We start from the raw sequence: 24589 nt of genomic DNA, 5'->3' as shown, positions 1-24589 counted from the left end.
CTAAATTTCCTTCACTTACTTCTTCCCTTGGTCTCTCCCAGTGGACCTCATTTCCACAGTGATGAACTCTCATCCCCACAGTGATGGACTCTCTCTTGATACTGCCTTCTCCCACTACTGCTCCATCTCTATTTTCCCCAACTTGGCATTCCCACTCCCTGACCACAACCTCCTTTTCTTTCACCTCATATTACCTCATGTTCTCCCCCCTGCATCCAAATCACAACAACACACACACAACAACACCTAAGTACTCCTAACCCAATCCACTTCACATTTTTGCTAAAACAACTATTTTCTCTTATGTCTGCATTGTCCTGCCCTAATCAGACCACCTCTTTCTACAACAAAACACCCACTTCAGCCCTACACAATACATCTCCAACTACCACATACAGTCTCCGACAATACAAACCCCAACCATGGCACACCAAACAGACACGCTACCTGCAAAAGTGCTCCTGCACAGCAGAGCATCACTGGAGAAAATCTCATTCCTATCCAAATTTCCTCCACTATAAATTAATCCTTTCATTTTACAGCACTGCCCTTTTAATTGCCAAACAAACATTCTTAAAATCTCTAATATTCACCCAGTCTTCTAAACCACGTTGTCTCTTTGCCACCTTCACTTCTCTGCGCAACTGCACCTCCTTCCCCTTCCTCCCTCGCAGCCCATGATTTTGCCACCTACTTCAAAGACAAGTCAGGTGAGGACCTGGGAAACATTTTATCGAGTCTCGCTGGGGTATAGTACCATCAATAGTAGATTTTGTAGGAGGTAGCTTTTGGTTTGGCTAAGATAGAGCTTTTGGCTACCCTGAATCTCATGTCCTCCCAGGCTTCTTTTGGCTTCATGATATTTTTGAGCGTGAAGGGCAGTGTCGAAGAGAATACTAACCTGCTGTGCCTTGATATTTACAGCTCGGTGTTAGTGAACGGCTGTAAGTCTGACCCCTTTTCAGTTATGTCTGGGGTCAGACAAGGCTGCCCTCTTTCACCTCTCCTTTTTGTTTGTTGTATAGAGCTCTTCACAATGTGCATCAGACAGAATCCAGGTCCAGACTGTCTAGAGGCCAAGTACTCACTCTACATGGATGATGTCACTGTCTTCTGCGGTAACCAGCAATTGGTGACAGCACTCATCCAGACCTGCAAGAACTTAGGCCGAGCTTTAGGGGCAAAGGTCAACTGTGGGAAGTAAGAGGCAAAGCTCTTCAGACAGAGTCATCTGTCATTCCCCATTGCATTCCCCTTAACAATCAACAAATCAGACTTCACCAAGATTCTTGGAGTTTGGTTTGGTGGAGTGGAGGCGACCCTTAACTGTTTGGAAGAAAGACTGGCGACAGTCAGACAGAAAGTCGGTCAGTGGAGCCTCAGAGACCTCACCATCAAAGGGAAAGCACTGGAGCTGCGCACCGAGATCCTTCCCATTCTGCAGTACACGGCCCAAGCTTGGCCACCTCTTGTTGTGCTCTGCAAGACCAGCACGAGGACAGTCTTCCATTTCATCTGGGGCTCCAGGATGAAGCGGTCGGTTATGTACAATGAACCTCTCAAAGTTGGAAAAGGGATACCTAATATCCCCACCATCCTGCAAGCCTGCTTTCTTTGTAACTGTATCCGCAGGACTTTGATTCAAAAGAACACTTGCTCTGCAGGAAAGTCCAGGTCCCAATTTTTCCTCCTGTCTCTTTGGAGGTCCCTTGGCTGGGACAAGTGGGACAGCTCTTTTCCTTACAACTGGACTACACATTGGTCTTACCTCAATGTTGGACAATTTGTTAGCGAACACCATTTGGAGGTACTTAAACCAGACTTGTGGAAGCCAAAAACTGTCCACAAGCTCATCAGCTAAAGACATTGTGAAGTCTGTGCCAGGGCCCCTGCTGCAACAGCAAATCATGTGTAGGGTAATGTGGCCTCTAAGAGACTGACTAATAGACTTTGCATTGATGGCTGTCCAGGGAGGTTTGCCTCTCAGGACATTCATGCACTTCCAGAACCTGTGCAGACATGTTCACTGTCCCTTTTGTATCACCAGAAGGGAAACAGCTCAACATATCTTTTGGGACTGCCCCACTGCACAGGCACTATTGTATGCCTTGGAACATGAACTTAAGGACAGTGTGCATAGGACTTGCCTTTCAAACCATTCTGTATTTTATGGATTATTTCCAGGGACCCAAACTACTGGGGCAATGTAGGAGGCTTGGTGCCTTATGAACTGTTTTAAGAGCGCTATATGGCTTGCCAGGAATTACCTTTTTGAAAAGGGAGAAGATGACCATCCAGGACTGTTGCAGGCTGATCCACAGCCTGCTAATAGACTATAACACCATTGACAGTCCTGAGGAAGAGGAAGATGATTGATTTTTGTCTTCCTCTTCTCCTTCTTCCTTCACGTATCTATTTTTTCAATAAAGCTTTAGTCTTGGGACTCCCCCTCCTACCCCTCTCACAACCATTGCTTATTTGAAACTGTTATGTTGTTTAAGTTTTGCATGATTAGTGTAGTACTGATGTACAATATGGTGTAAGATGTAATATCTTGTACTTTATGTCATGTATTGTACTAAAAAGTATGAATGATTATTTTTCACAGTGTATTGTGCTTTCATCTGCGCTACGACGCAGTACACTTAAATGTAATGTATTGTATTTATTTTCCACACCTCTACTACATAGGGAGAGGTAATATACCAGAAAGTTTGCAGCTACAGCATGCAGACAGGGTTAACTATCCACTTAGCCTTTCCCACAGAACACAGACACAAAGGTGCATGACATGGGTGTGATTGTTGTGTGGGTATAAAAGTATTGTGGGATCTGATGTGCATTGCAACTGATGCAGTTAGTGGTCAGCTGGTAGTGAGGTAAACTGTCATATAGCCAGATGTAGGTTGCCTGGTGTCATCCTGACCTTTGATGTGATATTGTGATGTAACAATAGAGCACTGTTTTGATTTGCAACAAGAAGTTGTCTGTGTTGCTGATGTCAGAAGGGTGCTCTTGCAACAAGTGGTGTCAAAAGGTCTTAAAAGTGCTACAAGAAGGGCACTTTTGCTACACTTTCTACAAAATAAAGATACTTTTTCAATCAAAAAAAAAGTGTTGAGGAGAATACTATAGATTTGGGAGATATTTTATTATTTTTTCAAAATCACACATATAAGCTCTATTAGCACCTCTATAATAGTGACAAATATACCCAAATATCGCCGATGTATGTTGGCGATGCTCTAATGCAGTAGAAAGTTATTTACACATATGGTGGGATTTTCCCATTATTCAAAAATGTTGGGTAGATGTTGTATATATCACTAAAACCATTCTAAATTGCAAAGCCCCCTTAGATCCAGTCTTCTGGCTCATTAACGTTTTTAAAATTCCAATAAACAATTTACAAAAATCACTGCTATGCCATCTAAGCAATGCAGCCAAGGCTGTAATCCCTGTCCTATGGAAATGTTCCAACCCTCCAACACTTAAAGACTGGTATTCGTAAATAGACTCCCACATGTTAATGGATGATTTACTTTCCTCTACAAATGAGAAAACTTCAGATATTACTACAACATGGTTCTCCTGGTTAGAATTCAAGACTACAGATTGATATACAGATTATATATTTTTGTAGCAAATAAAGATGATTAAATATATATTTATCACATATACAGAACATATACTAAACATCCTTCGTAATAACCTACAAATATACAAAATTACTATAACTAATTAATATTAAATAGACCTCCTCCCTTCTTCCTCCCCCCCTTCTCTCCCTTCCCTTCTCCCCTCACTCCATTTGTATTTATCTTTATATCTCTTTAAAAAAAAAAACCTTCACAACAGTTGGCCAAATCAAGAACACTCTCCAGGAGGTAGGTGTATATGTGTCAAAGTCAACAATCAAGAGAAGACTTCACAACAGTGAATATAGAGGGTTCACCACAAGATGTAAACCATTGGTGAGCCACAAAAACAGGAAGATCAGATTAGAGTTTGGCAAACAACATCTAAAAAAGCCATTACAGTTCTGGAACAACATCCTATGGACAGATGAGACAAAGATCAACTTGTACCAGAGTGATGGGAAGAGAAGAGTATGGAGAAGGAAAGGAACTGCTCATGATCTAAAACATACCACCTCATCAGTGAAGCATGGTGGTGGTAGTGTCATGGCGTGGGCATGTATGGCTGCCAATGGAACTGGTTCCCTTGTATTTATTGATGATGTGACTGCTGACAAAAGCAGCAGGATGAATTCTGAAGTGTTTTGGGCAATATTATCTGCTCATATTCAGTCAAATGCTTCAGAACTCATTGGACGACGCTTCACAGTGCAGCTGGACAATGACCCGATGCATACTGCAAGAGCAACCAAAGGGTTTTTTAAGGCTAAAAAGTGGAATGTTATGTAATGGCCAAGTCAATCACCTGACCTGAATCCGATTGAGCATGCATTTCACTTGATGAAGACAAAACTGAAGGGAAAATGCCCCAAGAACAAGAAGGAACTGAAGACATTTGCAGTAAAGGCCTGGCAGAGCATCACCAGGGATGAAACCCAGCGTCTGGTGATGGCTATGCGTTCCAGACATCAGGCTGTAATTGACGGCAAAGGATTAAAAAGTGAAAGTTTGATGTAGGATTGTTTAGTTTGTCCCATTACTTTTGGTCCCTTAAAAAGTGGGAGGCACATATAAAAAACCGTTGTAACTCCTACATCGTTCACCTGATTTGGATGTAAATTCCCTCAAATTAAAGCTGAAAGTCAGCAGTTAAAGCACATCCTGTTTGTTTCATTTCAAATCCATTGTGGTGGTATATAGAGCCCAAAATATGAGATTAGTGTCGATGTCCCAATATTTATGGACCTGACTGTATATATATGTGAAATGTGAAACTATTATTTAAGTCTTAAATTCAAGTCTTTGTCATTGTGAATAGCAATTCTTAAAATGCCATAGGTTGATCCTGTCACAAGATGAATAAAATTGCCAAAATACCAATTCCATTGTAAAATGTTGCCAATATATTTCTAACATCAGTATAAAAAAGATCTCCTCACACCACCCTAGATACAGGTTTGCATAAGTTGTTGCGCAAGATGATGCAAATTCTGTACCCTGGCAGTAAAAATGGTTGCTACAAACAAACTTATTGTCTTTAATTCCAAAATATAAATGAAGGGAAAATAAACATTTGATGCTCATCAGACCACAACAAAATATGTAACACTGATTCCACTCTTTTCTAGTATGTAATGGATGTATAAAAGGACTCTACATCATAGACAATCAGACAGAAGTTAACATGCACTGGTTGTCCATGAAAATAGGAAGGTAAATTATCTAAATTTACTACCCTTTCACATAGGCTGTCATTCCCTGAAATAATGGACTAACCTCATTGTTTATGTTAAATTCTTTTACAGAGTAATATGCTTCCAAGAACTTATATTCCTGCTTAGTAAGATGTCTTAAGACTATAAATTCCGTGACACGTGTTCGTCTATTTCTGTAGAATAATCCATGGTGGAATAAGTCATCAGTCTTAAATAGCATTCAGAGAGTTGTTGCAAGGCCTCCCTTTGACATTGTGGGCCTGATTCATTAAGCAAAGGAAAGCAAATAAATGAGGAACTTTGCACCTTGGCAAAACCATGTTGCATTGGAGGGGAACCTATATTTAAAATGTGAGATCCTATTTTTAGTTGGGGAAGGGCATGTCCTAGATCAACTTTAAATTTCAGTGTTAAAATAAATCTATCAAGTATTTGTGTGCTACATGAAAAAACAGCCAGTATTTAACTTATGTGCAAAATAATAAAGTAATATGCACCCCATGCATTATAACATGGTTTTGTCCATTTTTTGGCCTTACTTTTCTTAATAATCAGGCCCAGTGTGTATAACATTGTCTCCTTCATCAGATGGTTTCACAAGTCTATTTTCCCTGGTTTCGAACTGTCTCAAAGCCTCACTCTTTTTCCTTTAGAAGTAGAGGGTAGCTATAGTATTTCAGTTATGACTAAACTGGGTACACACCTATGCATTCTTACTTCAGATGCAATTTTTGTAACGATATCACCAACGATTGAAACTCCCGATGAGCATGTCTATTCATGCGTACACACCTGCACAATTTACCTTCAGATCTATGATCTTCATCTCTTATAACCCTCTGCTGAAAAGATTGTGACTCTGTACATACTCTACATATATCTGCCTACATGCCGGTCGTCAGTGCGTACACGAGTCCTCCCCACTCACAAATAATTTCAACATCTCTGGCAGGATCTAACCTATCTGATCACCTTAACATATTCAGCCACAGTGATGAACTCCAATCCACCAAATGTTCCCAACATTGTCTCTAAGGGAAATAACATGTTTATTGGTTAAGTCCCTAAAACTCCTTCCACCACTGGGTGGGGTACTGAATAATGATGCTGATTATTCCAAGACTTACCCCGACGTCTTCACACCAAAGGGCTCCTTCCCGATCAGCCTCCAGGACGACTGATGTGCCAACCGACTGGAAGCAATTGTGATGAATGAAGAAGCCGGCACGACTTGATGACGTCATTGGCAACCGCAATGATGTTATTGGTGCTGTTTAGGGGACAATGTAAGTATGCGGGCATGGACAATGTACTTTACAAAGCGTTGTACATTGTACGTTGTACTTAATAATATCACCAGTGTTGATCTGCACTTCACCATCCCTTATTAGCACAGCCTGAGCAAGCATTTGCCAGAATATCCTTGGGACCAATTTTAATCTATGATGTCAACAAAGTCCTTACTTGCTCTAGTTTTTACTTCTGCAACTGCCCGCTGGCCAGAGCATCCATCAGGAGGAGTACAGGCCATGACTGCTCTTTTGGGTCTGGCAGGTCTCTCCGGCCTCCAATATGTGTGTTGAATACAATTCACAGCCAAGTTGTGATCAGATGATAGCTCTTGTCCTTTCCAATGTCCAACACACATAGTTTCAACTCAGTCCACACAACATTAAAGTTCATTAATAACTTTTAGCCCATGTACTCTGGCACCATGTACACATGAGCAACACTGTGTTCAAATGATCCATCACAAATAAATAAAACATAACATGAAACCTTTTTTTTACGCTTGCAGAAGTTGTTTAATTTTAAACGGAAGGTGAAATCAGTAGTAAAACTACTAAATAAACAAAGGTAGTTTGCAAGACAGGGCAAAAGAGACACAGGTAAGCAAAACTTAATCATAATTTTTAATATATCATAAATATGGAGACGCGCATGTTATTTTTGCAAAGGGGCACATGGAGCATTTTGCAAACGGCCATCTTTTACTGCATCCTGCAAATGTATTTATGCACTTTTGAAAAACAGCCATGTCAGCATATGCTTACATATTTCATCAACATAAAAACGTGATTATGTTCCATTTTTCCTGCACATGACAGGCAGTGTAAGCCCGGAGTTACTGTCATGCAAGCTCTGCTTGTAACGTTCATAGAATATAAATGCTGGTATGACAACAAATCGGCCTTTAAGTAGCTACTTATGCGTAACGCAGTTTCGACGTTTAAATACACAGGCACACAAAGCACCCATGGCCATGAAACATTCACCATGAGTGACTCAAATTATATGAAAGCCTAGTTTTATATTACATTACTGAAATTTGTCTGTTAGCAGAGTTAGACAAAAAAATGAAAGCCCTATTTTACATTAACGTTATCCGCTGTAAACGACCAACTACGTGTCTGCGGTCCGAATTATTTAAAATTGTTGGCCATAAACCCTGACTTTTATTTAAGAAGTCAGGTCAAGTCCTGAGAGTTACGGCGGTTACGCATGAGTAGTTACGCTTCCGCCAGGTCATTGAGCTGAAGCGCACCGTTCAGGTTAGCAGCGAGGGGGTTAAGCAGCCGCTCCATTGGAGGTGCATGTGGTGACGTCACCGCATGCGTGTCTCGGCTCCTGTGCTCGGTGTGTTGCGTGGCGGGGACGTGCACGGAGCCGCGGGAGCGCGCATTGGGAAATGTGAGTTGTACGGCAAGGCGGCGACGAAGTGTGTGTAACCTGGGGGAGGATTTAGCAGCTTCCCGGAGACCAGTGTGTGTGGAAGTACCGGGCATGGAGGCCAGGGGGATTGGGTTAGTATCCATACATATTGATAGTATGTCCTGTAGACCGTCTAAGCATGTGAGGCGAGATGTGTGCGAAGTTGCCCTGTGTGTTATTATCACGTACAAATCGTGCGTGGAGGAGGGGGTGACTGAGATTTCTTTTTGTGTTATGGTTGTGCAATCTTCCCATTCCCAGGCTGTCGCCCTTTTATTGATATTTAGAAGGCCTATGTTTATTTGTTTCCTTGATATCGTGCATCTACTTGGCGTATATGTCCTTTTTGTTTTTGCTGTGTTTAATTTTTTTTAGTATTTTAGCACATGGAGGTTTAAATAAAGTACCTATTTTATTTGTTTCTTCACTACATTTTAGTGTAAATATATTTTTATTTTGTTTGTTTTTTTTTTGCTTTTTAAATCGCTAAACTCTCTGCAAACAAATAACCTTTCTTAAATAAACTTTAATTTTGTTTAACAGAAGTGAGTCTTCAAATATTTAGCTAACTTATTGTAAATATGTCTGTTTGATGTCCCATCACTGATAACTATTTAACACAACTGGACCTCTTAACCTCTTCATGGCAGGAAGTAGTTTGTTCTTTAAGGACTGACCAATTTTTGTGTTTGAGTTGCACTGACTTTGCTGAGAATAATATATTTTTTATTTTATTTTTAATCCTAACTACAGATGTTTGCTTTTTTTTTAAAAGAAAATATAGGGCTTTCATTTATTAACATAGATTAAATATATTTTGTTTTATGGGCTCTGGATATGGGAAAAATGACCAATATCCCCCTCAAAATTTCTGCTCCTAGTTTTATCCAATTGGCATAATGCCAGAAGATTACTCTAAAATGTTACTGCCTTTTTCTCCCAAATATGGGAATGCACAAATATGTTTATTGTTTGTTTTTAAGGTGCTGCAAAACTTTGCAACACTGAACAGTCATCATTTTCCTCAAGGGTTGTGGTAGTTATAGCCACAGGATCAATAGCATGATTTATTTAATGTTTCACTTTAACCAGGCAAGACCTTGAGGAGGAGTCACTTGATTCTCTAATAGGTCTCCCCTATTTTCATCATGAATAGATATAATAGTAAGTTGTACAGCTTTCTTATTAAGGTCCTTATGTCTGGATCTACTAGTATTGGTGTACATTGGAAGCCTGATTCAGGTCTCCTATGCAATTAAGAGGGTCTTTGTGACACCCCCTGCATTCTATGGAGGGTACAAATTACCTACTGAGAATTTCCTCTTACATAGCACTTCCACATATAACACAGACATTTATTACTTTTGAACGCTGTGTGTAATGATTGCGGGATCAGGATCTAGTCTTGGGGGCATAACATGAAACTCTAGCAAAATTTATTTTTTGGGGGGGAAGGGCTTGTTGATGAGTTTCCATCTTCCTACATAGGCACCCGCTGTGCTCTACTGAACATGCGCTGGCTCCCACACATGATCAGAAGAGCAGAATTTGGGCTACTGTAGCAGATGAACGAACTGACATTGCTGGCCTCATAGCTGTCTCCCCTTCTGTGATTGCTCTAGTTCTGCCCCCTGGCAACACTGTATGATTCCTGGTATCCCCCACCTGACCCCTCTGCCATCATTAACAGCAGAGGTCTAGGTTTACAGGTGGTTATGCCAGTACACAATCATTTCCTGGTGTTGTTTATATACAACACTGTGGAATAAGCCCTCGGACCATTTGCCAAGTTCAAAGAGCAGAAAGTTTGTTTAGATTGAACACAGGTGAACTTAGTAGCAAATAATACACGTTAGGCCACTGAAGGCCCAGATAATGGAAAAGTAGAGCTTTGGCTACGTGTGTGTGTGTGTGTGTGTGTGTTCCATTAGAAGTGCATATGATTGCCATGGTAAAACCTGATATTACAATCATTGTATACTGTTGTACCTTAGTTTGATAAAGTGTATAAATAGGCCGTTAACTAAATGCATTACAACACAATTAAGCTTTGAGTTGACTTTTTTTTTCCCTTTCACTCCATGTGCATGTTTACAATAGTTCCCTATATTGTCTTGTCATTTAGATACATTTTTATCCCACAGCAACTATATTGGCATATATATTTTTTTCAATAGTTTGTTCAATAGGAGTTCTGACTTTTTTTTTTTTTTTTTTTTTAATAAAATTGCTTATCTCTGAGATAGTGGCAGTTACTCAGTGTGCTTTCTTTGGCATAAACTAGCTTATTGTGAATTTGTCTGCCAACTCCTTTTCACATTGAGATAATGCATTCTGCTTTTCACATTTGTTTTCCTAACTACAATTGTCGCTGCTGATTTAATTATCTTGAGTTAAAGGCATTTTTTTTTTTTTTTTTAACACCAGTTAACAAATTCAAACCAGGTTATTGCAACTGTAAATCTTATACTTTCACAAACCAGCCTGTTGTCACCCTGTGTTTTTGTGGTTAGAAAAGCAGTTGGAAAAATAGCAATAGTGTATTATCTCATTGTGAAAATGTGTCAGGTTGGCAGGTACGTAAACTGACCGGGTGCCTCACACATTCAATTGGAACATTTTCACTTGTAGACAGGAAAACCATTCAAAGTTTTTATTAACTCATATAAATATAGATGGAAATGTTTGGTGTCACAAATGTTTTTTGTTTTTTTATAAATCTTTATGTATTCTGTCCATTAGTTGAAACATCATTTGAGGTGTAGTAGACAGCAGTGTCAGTTCAATGCTCTTTATATTCCATGGGTAAACACAATGTTATGGGTGTGCTGCCAACCTAATCACACCATTAAAGTAAGAACACAGCAGAGAAGCGTTAAGAGGTGCTCATAGTCCAGAGATACAACAGACTGATAATGAAAACTGTTGTTAAAAGGTGTTGTGTTACCTGCCTGTTTCCAGTGGGAACTAAAAGGCTCTGAATAATGCTGGTGAAACACGCAATCAGGCTGGGCACTTTATTGTTTTGCAGCTAATTTGCCTTGACATACTGCATTCTGAGGGGTCAAAACAAACCCATAAACTGATTAAAATATGGTTCTATTTTGAATGGTCTGTTTGGTAAATCTGACCACATTTTGTTACCTGAATTACTGAATCTGTGCTCTTATGCCTATTATATGCATGGTCAATTAGGGCGCCTATCCCGTTGTTTGTCTAAATGATCAGATTCTGTAGTGTGGCAGTGTGAGGTTAGTTTCTTTGTCCAAATGTTGTATGAACTGCAGTTGCAATAAGCTTGATCATGCAGTATTCTGCAGAGAAAATACAAAATTGCAGTATAAATCTAAATACAAAAAAAGACCCTTTTTTAAATTTTTTTATGCATGTTGTTACCTAACTTCTCATTGAAATATAGTAATGATATTATGTTTAATGTTAAAACTCATAACATGTGTTATGTATGTCATGTTTTCCTTACTGTACAGTGCTGCAGAGCAATGTGGTGCCTTACGTATCTACGATAATACCATATATTAACATGTATTTTATTGTTGTGTCCTTTGATCAAACAGGAAGTGTGTGTGTAGTTTTGTTAACTTTGAGACTATCAGCACTTAGATATCTCTTTATTTTTTTATTTTTCCTTAACCAAAGTGTAGTTTGCATCAAAATGGGAAGTTTGAGTATCGGGCTCCATGAAAGGCTTCTAGTGGCCCATTTCCTAGCACACTGGGTGTTCTGCTGCAGACACAGAAGTGACAATTTATTCCATGGAATGCAGTTGATTGACTGCTCTGCTGTGAAGTATTGATTTGGTGTTTGATGGCAGTTGTGACAGAAGTGTAATAAATGCATCAAATACTGAGGGGGATATTGTTGTAATAGTAGAAACAGTCAGTGGGGAATGTCTGCTTTATCTGCATTGCATTGTGCAAACGTACTCTCAGGAACTCAAACTGTAGAAGATTGATTATTTTATGGTATTATCTGAATGCCAAACGAGAAAATTATTGAACCCTTACATTGCCATGCAGATGGTGAAAAACATTCGGTCAGTGAGATTTGGCTTGTGTAACAATAATTAGTGGTTTCAAGTGTAACTTTTGGGGGGGGGGGAATTTGCCCTTTTGCTATGAAGAGGGAAAAATATGTGAATGTAGTTTTATTAGAATTAGAGATCTTTATGATTTGGAGAAGTTGGTAATTGAATCATAACTATTAGGAATAATTCCACAAGTTGCTTTGACAAGCTGGTGGGCTTATGGCTTTTCATTGATGCAGACGTAGAATGCCCAACAGATATAGGTTAGACACCAAATTGAAAAAAATAAATACAACTTTGGCAAAGGAATGTTTTATTTTCTTTTTAATTTATTTTTTGTTTTTTCAAATTAAAAATCCAGTTGGATGGGAAAGTATTATTGTTAGCAATACAGTTGATTTCTGTCTTGATCTCAATAACTTTTAACCATATGTAACCATTGTTAACAATATATTTTTGTGTTGTCTATGGCTTGGAAGTGTCCATCCATGGGCACATCCAAATTCCTATGTCAAATGCAGTGTCGATACACAGTACATTTTTGTGAATATTTCTTAAGTTGTTTATATATTATATGCATACATATATATTTTTTTTATTTATTTTAAAGCCTTTAGGAAAGTGTGTGTACTGACTAAGTTATTAAAACGACCTATTCATCCCCATTTTTGAGTACGGGTTAAAATGGATAAATATCTGATAACAGCTGAATCTGTGTCTACCATTCTAAATGCAATGCAAAGAAAATGCAGGGGTTTCTTCTTAAAACAACAATCCCGTTAAAAAATCTTTGTTCTACAAAGCAAACAAAAAAAAAACACTGAAGCAGGCTTTAAGAAGAATGTTGTATTTTACTGTTACCTTTTCTTTTTATTTTTGTTCTCTTTAGGCTGCTATTAATGATATATGATAATGAACTAGCATGGCAACCACAGGCACATGATGTAATGAGCAGTGTGTCTTTGGAATCCCCTCTTAGCTCTGTCTGCACATTGATATCATCCTTTTACCCCCTCTTCCATCACATGACATGCTGTGAGCCTGTGCTCATGTAGTAGATTGACACTGTCTGGCAGCCATTTTGTTTGGCAACCAGAGATCTTTTTAAAAGGAGATACATTTATAAACCCAGCTAAGAAAAATGATTAGCAGATGCATGCTTAAAAGGTACCTAACTTGCTATTTACACAAGTTGTGTTTGTCTATAGACTGACCACCTGATTGTATTCAGTCTTCATCTCCTGTTTATTAACCAATCAGGTTCAGTATGATCTCAGCAGCAGATATGCTGGTTTTGTGTGAGGCAGTGACCTCTTCACTGTTGTCATTATGGAATTTTGGACAGGTCTGCATGTGAGAGGGGCAGTGTCATATGAGGAAGGTTATACAGGCAAATGGAAGTCTTAGATTAAGTTTGATAGTGGAAGAAGCAGGGTAGAGTCCCCAACAGTACAAAGTGTTGTGAAGTTGCTCTCTCACTAATTCAGGCAGATTGTAGTGACAAATGTGACTTTAAATAAAATATGTTTATAGAACTCTTTTGATACTTTAATTATTAAGCAATAACCGTTGAAATGTATTGTAGGCTAGCTAGGCATCCATGTGTTGACTTACAGTAGGATGTCCCAGTGTCAGACAACCAAGTGTGATATTTTGCAGCCAGATAAACGCATCCATTTCAAAGTGCTTCACAATGATGGTGTTTTTCAGGACTGAAGATAAACATACTGGTGTAGTTATTAAAGGAAAACGCTACCCAAAAATGTCAGCTTTGTGTGAGATAAAATAACATCTCTTACTGCAGCTTATCTAACTGTGTCCTGAGCAGGACATCCTCTGTTCTGTTGTAATGTCTTAGTATTTACTGCTGCCTGCTCATTGCAGCGTTTCATCTCTTGCTATGAAATATATCATGTTTGCATCCAGATGTTTGTTCCTCCTGATGCTGCGACCAGGAGTGTGGAAAAATGAGGCATTCCTCATATTTTCTACACCTTTAACGGTCTTTGTCCAGAAAAGAACACTGCATACTGTCTTTGTCTTTCCCCAGACACAATTGCCTTCTCTTCAAATACTGTATCTTGTTTTTTGTCCTAAAACGCTTTCAGAATAGTTTTTGTGGTGGTTTAATGCAGATAAAATTCCACAGAACTTTATGCTGCTTGCATGATTTACAGAAATGTTCGATATAAGCCCAGTAGAGGCATTTATACTCCTGGGTTAAATGTCAGGACAACCTACACACTGGTTGTTGACATTTTTCCTAGTATGTGGTATCAGAAGAATGATTGAGGAGGAGTAATCCAGTACAAAGCTGAAAGTGTTGGTTTTTTTTTCTTTATAAATAAACTTGCAAAATTATATGCCTACAAAAGATGTCGCCTTTTTTGTATTATAATGTCAGTATTGATCTCTTGTTTTATCCCATTAGCAATAATTATTGGGATTATCTGTCACATATATTAATATTTGATTAGTTCAATAGAATGTGTATATACAGTCAAGTCCATAAATATTGGGACATCGACACAATTCTCATATTTTGGGCTCTATACACCACCACAATGGATTTGAAATTAAACTAACAAGATGTACTTTAACTGCAGACTTTCAGCATTAATTTGAGGGTATTTACATCCAAATCAGGTGAACAGTGTAGGAAGTACAACGGTTTCTATATGTGCCCCCCCCAAAAGTAATGAGACAAATTAAACAATCCTACATCAAACTTTCACTTTTTAATACTTTGCTGCAAATCCTTTGCAGTCAATTACAACCTGAAGTCTGGAACGCATAGACATCAGCAGACGCTGGGTTTCATCCTTGGTGATGCTCTGCCAGGCCTCTACTGCAAATGTCTTCAGTTCCTGCTTGTTCTTGGGGCATTTTCCCTTCAGTTTTGTCTTCATCAAGTGAAATACATGCTCAATCGGATTCCGGTCAGGTGATTGACTTGGCCATTGCATAACATTCCACTTGTTAGCCTTAAACTCTTAGGCTGCTTTTGCAGTATGCTTCGGGTCATTGTCCATCTGCACTGTGAAGCGCTGTCCAATGAGTTCTGAAGCATTTGACTGAATATGAGCAGATAATATTGCCCGAAACACTTCAGAATTCATCCTGCTGCTTTTGTCAGCAGTCACATCATCAATAAATACAAGGGACCCAGTTCCATTGGCAGCCATACATGACCACGCCATGATACTACCACCACCATGCTTCACTGATGAGGTGGTATGTTTTGGATCATGAACAGTTCCTTTCCTTCTCCATACTCTTCTCTTCCCATCACTCTGGTACAAGTTGATCTTTGTCTCTTCTGTCCATAGGATGTTGTTCCAGAACTGTAATGGCTTTTTTAGATGTTGTTTGCCAAACTCTAATCTGATCTTCCTGTTTTTGTGGCTCACCAATGGTTTACATCTTGTGGTGAACCCTCTATATTCACTGTTGTGAAGTCTTCTCTTGATTGTTGACTTTGACACATATACACCTACCTCCTGGAGAGTGCTCTTGATTTGGCCAACTGTTGTGAAGGGGTTTTTCTTCACCAGGGAAAAAATTCTTCTGTCATCCACCACAGTTGTTTTCCGTGGTCTTCCGGGTCTTTTGGTGTTGCTGAGCTCTCCGGTGCGCTCTTTCTTTTTAAGAATGTTCCAAACAGTTGATTTGGCCACACCTAATGTTTTTCCTATCTCTCTGATGGGTTTGTTTTGATTTTTCAGCCTAATGATGGCTTGCTTCACTGATGGTAACAGCTCTTTGGATCTCATATTGATAGTCGACAGCAACAGATGCAAATGTCGCACCTAGAATCAACTCTAGACCTTTTACCTGCTTAATTGATGAAATAACGAGGGAATAGCCCACACCTGTCCATGAAATAGCTTTTAAGTCGATTGTCCCATTACTTTTGGTCCCTTAAAAAGTGGGAGGCACATATAGAAACGGTTGTAATTCCTACACCGTTCACCTGATTTGGATGTAAATACCCTCAAATTAAAGCTGAAAGTCTGCAGTTAAAGCACATCTTGTTAGTTTCATTTCAAATGCATTGTGGTGTATAGAGCCCAAAATATGAGAATTGTGTCGATGTCCCAATATTTATGGACTTGACTGTATATAATGACTACTATTGGAACATCCATGGGTTTTGTTTTTTTAATATCTGCAATGAATGATTTCTCTCTGATAAAAGCTTCAGAAATGTGCATTAACTGAGATCATTGGCGAATGTGTTGTTTTTGACATAAAAGAATGGTAGCTCTGAACAAACTATTTTCAACAATCTGTTTTGTATCTAAATTGGTCTTTTCTTGACTACACATACACCAATAAGGGACCAATTAGATATGTGTGTACTTAGCTGTTCTGGTTGCTTGCTAGTGGAAAGGTGAATTTTTGTTTTATCAAATGCTTGGCCATATTGTAGATAACATTCTGATCCTGACACCTGTGACCTTATGTTTATCAGCTGATAAAGAGGTGGTGTCAAGCTACATTGTTCTCCAACAATAGTAAACTCTGTAGTTGTTCATATCTGTAGGGCAGGTTTTTTTTTCCCTTTTTATAAGCTATTGTACTATCGGAGTAGGAGGTGGTTTCTTTATTACATGTTGAAAATTCAGAATCCTATGCTTGTCACTTGTCCGGTTCCAGAATAAGAGTGCAAGCAGCTTTTCTTAACCATAGCAAGTAAACTTTTCAACACTTTTGCAAGGTATATGTAAGGCTTAAAAATGAAGATAAGCTCTGGAAAAAAAAGTCAAGTTTCTAGTCGTAGACAAGCAAACTTTATTTCAATTCTGTCCAAAGCCATGTATTTTATTATAGTTTATGTTTAATTTGAAGCAAACTGGAATATTCATGTCTGGTCTCTCTAATTGAATATATTGGCTGTTTTAAATTGACAATGCCTGTTTCTAAATGTATTTTAAATAAGGTGGCTCTATCGGCAAGTACACACACTTCATTTTTACGTTCAGTACATCTGAAACTGTTTAGCTCTGAATCTGCCCTAACATATGGTTCTCGTATATTATATATTTCAGCTGTTTTATTCCTCAGACTTTTTTTTTTTTTCTCTCTCTCCTGACCTCCCCCATTTCAAAATTTGTTACTGCAGTTTTCCAGCCATATATATTTTTTTTCTTTTTCCACAGCCATTGACCTTGCATTGCTGCAGGGGTCAGGTCGATTTTTGAGTCATTTAAAGGGGTAATAGGTCAATGTCTAATTCTGAAGATGTAGGAGTCTGCTGGGATGAACTGCAATTAACTAAAATCATGAAATCACAACTCCTGTCCCTACTATTCTGGTTGATTTGCTTCTTTTGAAGGAGATGGGAACCATCTGCTCAGATATATAACACTATAAAAAAAAAAAAAAATTGGAAACAAATTTTGTGTATAATCTCTTTTGAGCCCCATTTCTGAGATTATACCCTTTTTAATCAAGTTACTCAATTGGAATGCATGATTGTATTTAATCACATTTGACAATAGTTTGCATCCTTTACACACCAAGTAAGCATTTACAGTTGTAAATATGTAATTCTTCCTCATACCAAGTTATTACAGAAACTACATTATACAACATGAGGAGCAGGTTTGCTTAAATTCCTAAATATAATTTGAAATATTAAATTCATATAAAAACTTAGGGCTCATTCACAAACATGCGCTGGCGGGAAATGGGTAAACGGCATGAAAACTAATACGCATTCTTGTGTATTCTATGAACTTTTGTGGCATTGCACTTCTAACAATATGATCTGTTGTGTTTGCTCATGCATGTGCATGCAATACAACGTGCCTAAAATCTTATAAATAAATGATGAGAATTCCCACCATTGTGTTCCAACGATTGCACAAGTCTCTGCAGGGTTGGACATTTGGTATAACAAAAACCATACAAAAAAATAAATCCTACATAGGAACAGAACAAGGGCATACAAGGTTGATTGAGAAGGTGCACATATGAGATAGAGGGCCCTGCTTGTGAGGGAATTAGCCCATAAGAAACCATTTATCCTGTTTTGAATGTGGATTCCATGTGTTAGTAGGTAAAAAGTGCATTAACACCAGATAGGTGTGAATAAGCCATCTGGGTTAGGGTTATGTGTTATGCATAATCTTATTTTTAGTGCTCATTCACACCTGTATGCTGCTAATGTGCTTTTTAGCTGCTAGCAAACGCCTACAAGGTAGATAATGGTAGGGTTGAATGCCGACACTACCTATTTTTCCTAAATTATTGCACTCTAGCATGACATTAGACTGTATTGATAAATGTGCAAGGCATAGAAAATATGTTTAAACAAAAAAATAATCTAAAATGCATGTCTTACCCATTGTACCAGAGCATGTGTGGATAAGCCCTTAATATAGAGAATTAAGCATTTATTTGCACACTTTGGGAATACACATTAAGGTGTAGAATTGCTATATGTAAATTGTTCTCTTTGCCCAAAGAATATGAAAATGTCAACTTGTACCGGTTTCTTTCTGAGTAATGTTTCCAGTTTAGTAAGGCTTTGCTCCCTTGAATTGCTTGAAAGCTAATTTCACTTCGTTATAAAATATATTTTGATAGCTACTCTCCCTCCCTTCCTTTTCAATGATTATTGTTGGCCCCTCCTTAGGTATTTTCTCCTCTGCATTTGGTGTCCTTATTTTCAGGTCCCTGCAACAGAGGGCTATGTGTGAATAGGCAGCAAGCTGAGTCTTATATTAGCTCTTTCTCTTGATCTTCTAATTGCACCACCTAAGGCTAATGTATGAGGACCCAGTATGATATTACTGGGCTTAATTGTTGTCAGATGTTCAGTTGACTTTTCATTTAGTTAGTGGCAAATTATCCTTAATGCTGTTGTAAAAGTTATCACAGCTATACATTACTAGCATTGATATGGAATGGCAAACTAGCATTGTTTGCTTGCTACATAATCCAGTCTATTGTTTGAAGTATTTTAAAATTTAAAAGTTTTACCACTTCAGCAGAGTACAATGCTTATTCCACTAGAGAACTAGGGAAAATCATTGTCTTTTTAAAATCTACATGGCTGTTTTTAATGTGTGCCTAGCTGTGGGATTAAAACAGCTAGGCACACATGTGAGTGCTAGTATCTTCATATGTGGCAAAGTAACAGTTTGTGACTCTTTACAATCACAATCTGTGAAGCATTCCTCTTTTCTTTTTTATAATGTCACTTTTACGACCAAATATACCATTGTTTGTGGATTGTTTTTGCTATCAGGAATGTGAATAAGGAGAAATTGGTAATTTGTGGAAAAACAAGTTTATTTATAGCAAATACTTGAGTATTTTCTCTGTATCCCAGTTACATGGGATGTTACCTAGTTAAATGATCTCTCAGCTTCTAGGTATCTTTAACTGTTGTCCCTCTGTAAAGTGATTTGCATTGCTTGTCCCCCAGAGCACAGACATGTAATGTGTTTAGTATTGTTACCTGATGCATAATTATTTATTCAGTAACTGTGTGTGTGTATATATAATATAATTTAAGTTTTGTTAATTGAATTAGTCTTATAATTTAGTTTGAATTTCTCACTATCACTAAAAGACACAGAGGCAGATTCAGTTAAGAGCGAGTTCCTGTTGGAGCCTTGCATGATGTGCTCCTGTGCAGACTTCCGAGTATTATGGTACATAAAACATTGCTTAATTTTGTTTGCACCTCCTGTGAGGTGCAAGCAACCATAAGTACAGTTTTAGTACACTAAAACATCACACAAGATTCTTATGGATCTATTTAATATAAATAAAAATAGTTCTAGCAGATGAGAGAATCCTAATGGTACTACCATCATTCTGGGGGAGTTACCTGAGTCATTACTGAAATAATGACCCAGGACTTGCTCTTTTCTCCGCTTTTAGCCTGTTCATCTAAAGCAGTGTTTCTCAACTCCAGTCTCAGGACCCCCTAGCAGTACATGTTTTCCATATCTCCTTGCTGGAGCACAGGTGTATTCATTACTGACTGACACAGTGTAGCAGGTGGTATAATTATTTCACTGGTCACCTGGCAATCTTGCACTGTTAGTGGGTTCTGAGGACTGGAGTTAAGAAACGCTGATCTAAAGGGTCAGACTATAAAGCTACCAATTTCTATTATTTTATCTAATAAAACATTGGCTCGTGTGTTGGAAATAGTGGATAGTATTTACAGCTTGCGTGGTCTTGTGAAGCCTGTAGTGAACGAACAGTAAGCTGCACAGCAGAAAAACTATGCCCCATAGGCAAGTTATTTTATTTTCACATAAGTAAATTTGTGTTTTCAATTGGACTTCACCATGGCAGTGTAACATAGAATTTGACACCGGGCCTGCCGATTCTGCACATTTTTATTCCTGAAAACCTCAGACCCTATTTAATCATCTTATTTTAAAAATTAAGTCTAACCTTATGTCCCCAGCATATTTAAATGTTCCCACTGGACTGTAGCGCTATACTTTGAGAAGTATGATGTGTATTGTTTGTCTTCTAGGTATCAAGGAAACTGCATGCACTGATTACCCATAACAAATATAACATTGCTTCTTGCTTAGTTAATTGAAGTGGGGAGAATTCTTGCTACTGGAACTTTGTCCTTATATCACTTCACCCTATGATCTTTATCCCACAAATTTATACATATAAGGTCCCATAAATTATGATCACAAAAACATTTCCAGTATTTGTAAACTAAGCAGACAGAATGAGCCTGGAGCGAAGGACTAATTTAATTATGTCCCTTGCCAAAATTATGAAACGGATAACTTCATAATAGTCACAATTAAACTCTGTTTACTACTGTTGCAAATCAATTATGTGTAGGTGATGCTAACCCTGAGTAGTCTTTATCTTGTGCCACATATTTGTTTTAAGGTTTGTTGTAAAGAAGTGACACTGTGTACCATGAAGATTTTTGAAGTCTTGAACCAAATCGTATCCGCTGCCAATTTATATACTATTTTTGTGTTTTATGGCCTGTACAAGTGCATTGGAGATTGTAGTAAGTACCCCAATACTTCTTGGCGTATGAAACCTAACCTGAATAATAGCGCAGAGCGTCCTAATAAAGTCCTAAATACAATGTTGAGTGCTTGGCAGAACTCATAGTGGAAAGAATTTCAAAGTATTATGATATTTCAGGTACCCTTATTAGTTTAGTCATGGTCTGCTGGGTGAAAGCTGGGCACCCTCCTGTAAGGTTAACTGCTTACATTCCTGAAATGTCTAAATCTTACTGATCCGGTTTGGTGCTGTTTTAATGTCGAGACATTGCTGTCTTCCCTTTTTAGTTAGCGTTCACAGTATACCTTTTATTTTCTATGCTTGTAAATGTTCTCAGCCTACATGTTAAGTAGACTGGTGGCTTGTTTCAATATTGGCATTTGTTAGTGTAAGTGAAAAATATCATACTGTCAGATTGAATTGTTTGAAATTGTGCAGATATTCGGAATGCTGGAAATGCTATTATTTACTTGCACTATTGGCAGACAATCAATGAGGGACATTTACTAGGGCCATTGAAAAGAGCTTAGCGTGAGGTATTTATATTTGCGTAAGACTTGCTGCTGCGTTTTGATTATGGAGCAAAGCATAGGTTGCACATTTTTCAGAGACTGTTATAAGAAAAAAAAGTAAATGCTTGTACCATTTTTAAGGCACTAGCTATTACCACATATATAGATAATCCAGTCACAGGAGGGCATTTCAGGGTGATACATTTATAGCAGAGCTTCGTACATTTGTCTCTCTATAAAAAATGTGTGATGACTTTTATTTTTCAAAATGTTGAAGGGCTAGGCTTCCGTTTCTGATATTACTGGATAATTTTAGCATGCAACTGCACTGCGCTATGGGACTTGGTCTAATCAGTCAGTCTATGGAATCTGCTACATGTGCTCCTGACTTCTTATTCTCTCTGACATGCTCCATGTCTATCTGATGATTGGAAAATGTTCAAAAAGAATGAGCTGGTCTTGTAGACAGAGGCTGGTTACAACAATATGTATGGACTATTAGCAGTAGTGCCACACATTTGCATGAGAAGTATGATTTGATAGCTCAGGAGTTCATTTATTCCTTCTTTTTCTTAATGTCCTAAATAGCCATCTTGTTAAATACTTCTGGTCTGTCTACTAATTTCCACAGTCTGCAATATCTAACTACAAAGGTTTTTATGGTGGTAAAAGGAATAACAGTGATGAGATTAAACAATTTGTGCATGAGATCTACATGTTACTGATTTCCGATCAATGTGTTATCTATAACGATTTTACTAACCATTGGGGGGGAAAAAATCCTGAACATACCGCTTCACGCGTACACATTATACATGTTAGAAAATATTTACCCTCAGATCTCTTCTACTGTCATAACCATCGGCTGAAAAGATCATGACTCTGAAAACTCTATGGAGATCCTGATCATCAGTGCATACACACTGCAGGATTGGAACAATGTCGTTCTATAGCTGAACGAGATTTATAGTTCTGCTGAACAATCAAAGCAAATGTTGTTGCTTTAGAATGACTATCGTTCATTATCTGTGTACACACTAATGCAATATCGGGCTGAACGTGCAATTATTGGATTATAGGCCCAATAATTGGCTGAAAACACTGTAGTGTATACCCAGCTTTATCCTTAAACTCAGAATTATTTGCTATAGTTAGAAACTACATGCAGACTGAAAACAATTAACTACTCTAATCCAAAGTGCCATTTCGTGGTAGTGATTGTAACAATCTGAGCTTAAATAGTTTACCCACCTCTGCCAGGTAGTAAATTGGCATACATTCCTGGTTGCTAAATTGTTAAGTTTAGCAGCCTGCTTTCATTTTCATAAACTTTATTCTTTAGTGCAGGAAGGTTGACTTCTTGTTCAGACTGATCATTCTGTTGTGCCATTCTTTTAAGGAGCTCAAATTACTTGCTAAATGTGGCTGAGGAAAGAGGAGGGAGAGGAGGGAGGGGGGGGCAGAGAGATCAAGTTACACATTCTGCGTTCCAGAGTTTGCATCTACACTTGAAGGCTGGAGCCTTGCTGACTAGGAGAGAATATGCAATCTCTGCATTTGTTAAAGCCCTGCCCCCCACCTTAGAGAAGGAATGGTGAAGAAAAATGGGGCTTAAAAAGAGTTTTACTTTTTCATAGACAAGGAGAGGGTTTAGCTACTTTGCCTCTTGCATACTTGGCCAAGAAGTTTTTGATTCTCTTGTTCATTTAGATTTTGTGTATTTAGAGTGTGTATGTGTATATATATATATATGTATATATATATAAATATAATTTACACATTTTGTTATCTCTGGTCTTGGCCATAGGTTTCAAAATATAAAACATATTTAATATTGTAGACTGGACATTATAGACACTGTAGCTGTTTTGACACTTTAATGTTATGTGGCATCGAACTTGCGAATTCCTTTGCAGCGGGGCTTTTGGCTTTAGCAATCCTTATGTTGCAAACAAGCAATTTTAGGTTTTGTGATTAAAATTACACTTTTGTTTCTGCATGTTGTAGTTAAGGTGCTATGTTTTGGTTTTCAAGTTTCATTCACTACATCATGTTTTTGCTTAGCATGATGACTTTCCTAGCATATTGTTAAACAAAATGCGTATTGTAGTGAGAATCATGATATTTTACATTTTCCATAGCTCATATGACATCCATGCATTAATATTTCTTGAAGGCAACTTGTCTTGGACACTATATGTCAGAAATAGTCCTAAGCGAAGGGCAATATGTACTGGTGTTCAGCTGAAAAGATGAAGCCATTATATAAATCTCTTGATTTTACTTTGCTCAGGAACTGCACAGGTATAGGTCAGATGTATAGATGGTTACATTACCTGAGAGAGACCAGAAATCCAGTTAAGCTTTTAATTTCAGAAGAAACACTCATTAACTCTCTAATCTGATGGTAAACGTCTGTATCTGTGTACACTAAAATTTTGACTGAAAACTTGCTTTGGATTTTTGTGTTTTTCTTAGCCTAGGAATACTACTATATGGTTATTGTGGAAACCAATCTGGGCTACTATTCTTATATCCTGGCAACCTTGAGCTCAATTTAGGTAATAGTGTAGTTACCTGCTTTAAAATAGTGTTGCATGTTTTCTGCCCAGAATTATCTTTAAATATGGGCAGGCCTAACAAATTAGGGTTTGATTACGAATCCCAGCATTATATTAACAATATAATCATATGCTTGAAGGAGACCGTGACAGCTTGGGGGTCTAATGGGTGTAATTGCTCCTCCTCATAATCAGTTTATATAACCCCACTAATTCCTCAATCTTTTACTATGTTTTCAAACTAAACACTAGGTAGAGGGATTGCAGGATCAAAGGGACCAGGGTCTGTTAACCCTTTTGGTCTAGATTCTTATCTGTGATTTAGCTAGCTATGTGACCCATCATCATCATCATTTATTTTATATATAGCGCCACTAATTCCGCAGCG

The 24589-nt window shown here is 38.1% G+C and overlaps 1 protein-coding gene across 1 annotated transcript in view; it reads left to right on the top strand.

The window, feature by feature from the left end:
• Window positions 1-7991: 7991 nt before the first annotated feature.
• Window positions 7992-24589, top strand: part of BMPR1A (bone morphogenetic protein receptor type 1A) — an 83460-nt gene continuing 66862 nt past the window's right edge. The window contains exon 1 of the mRNA XM_075217010.1: window positions 7992-8157. The gene's annotated coding sequence lies outside the window, so the exon portion shown is untranslated. The remainder of the gene's footprint in view (window positions 8158-24589) is intronic.

Source organism: Mixophyes fleayi, chromosome 6 (genome assembly GCF_038048845.1).
Source record: "Mixophyes fleayi isolate aMixFle1 chromosome 6, aMixFle1.hap1, whole genome shotgun sequence".
NCBI classification, from domain to species: Eukaryota; Metazoa; Chordata; class Amphibia; order Anura; family Limnodynastidae; genus Mixophyes; species Mixophyes fleayi.
This window is presented reverse-complemented; position numbering and strand designations above follow the sequence as displayed.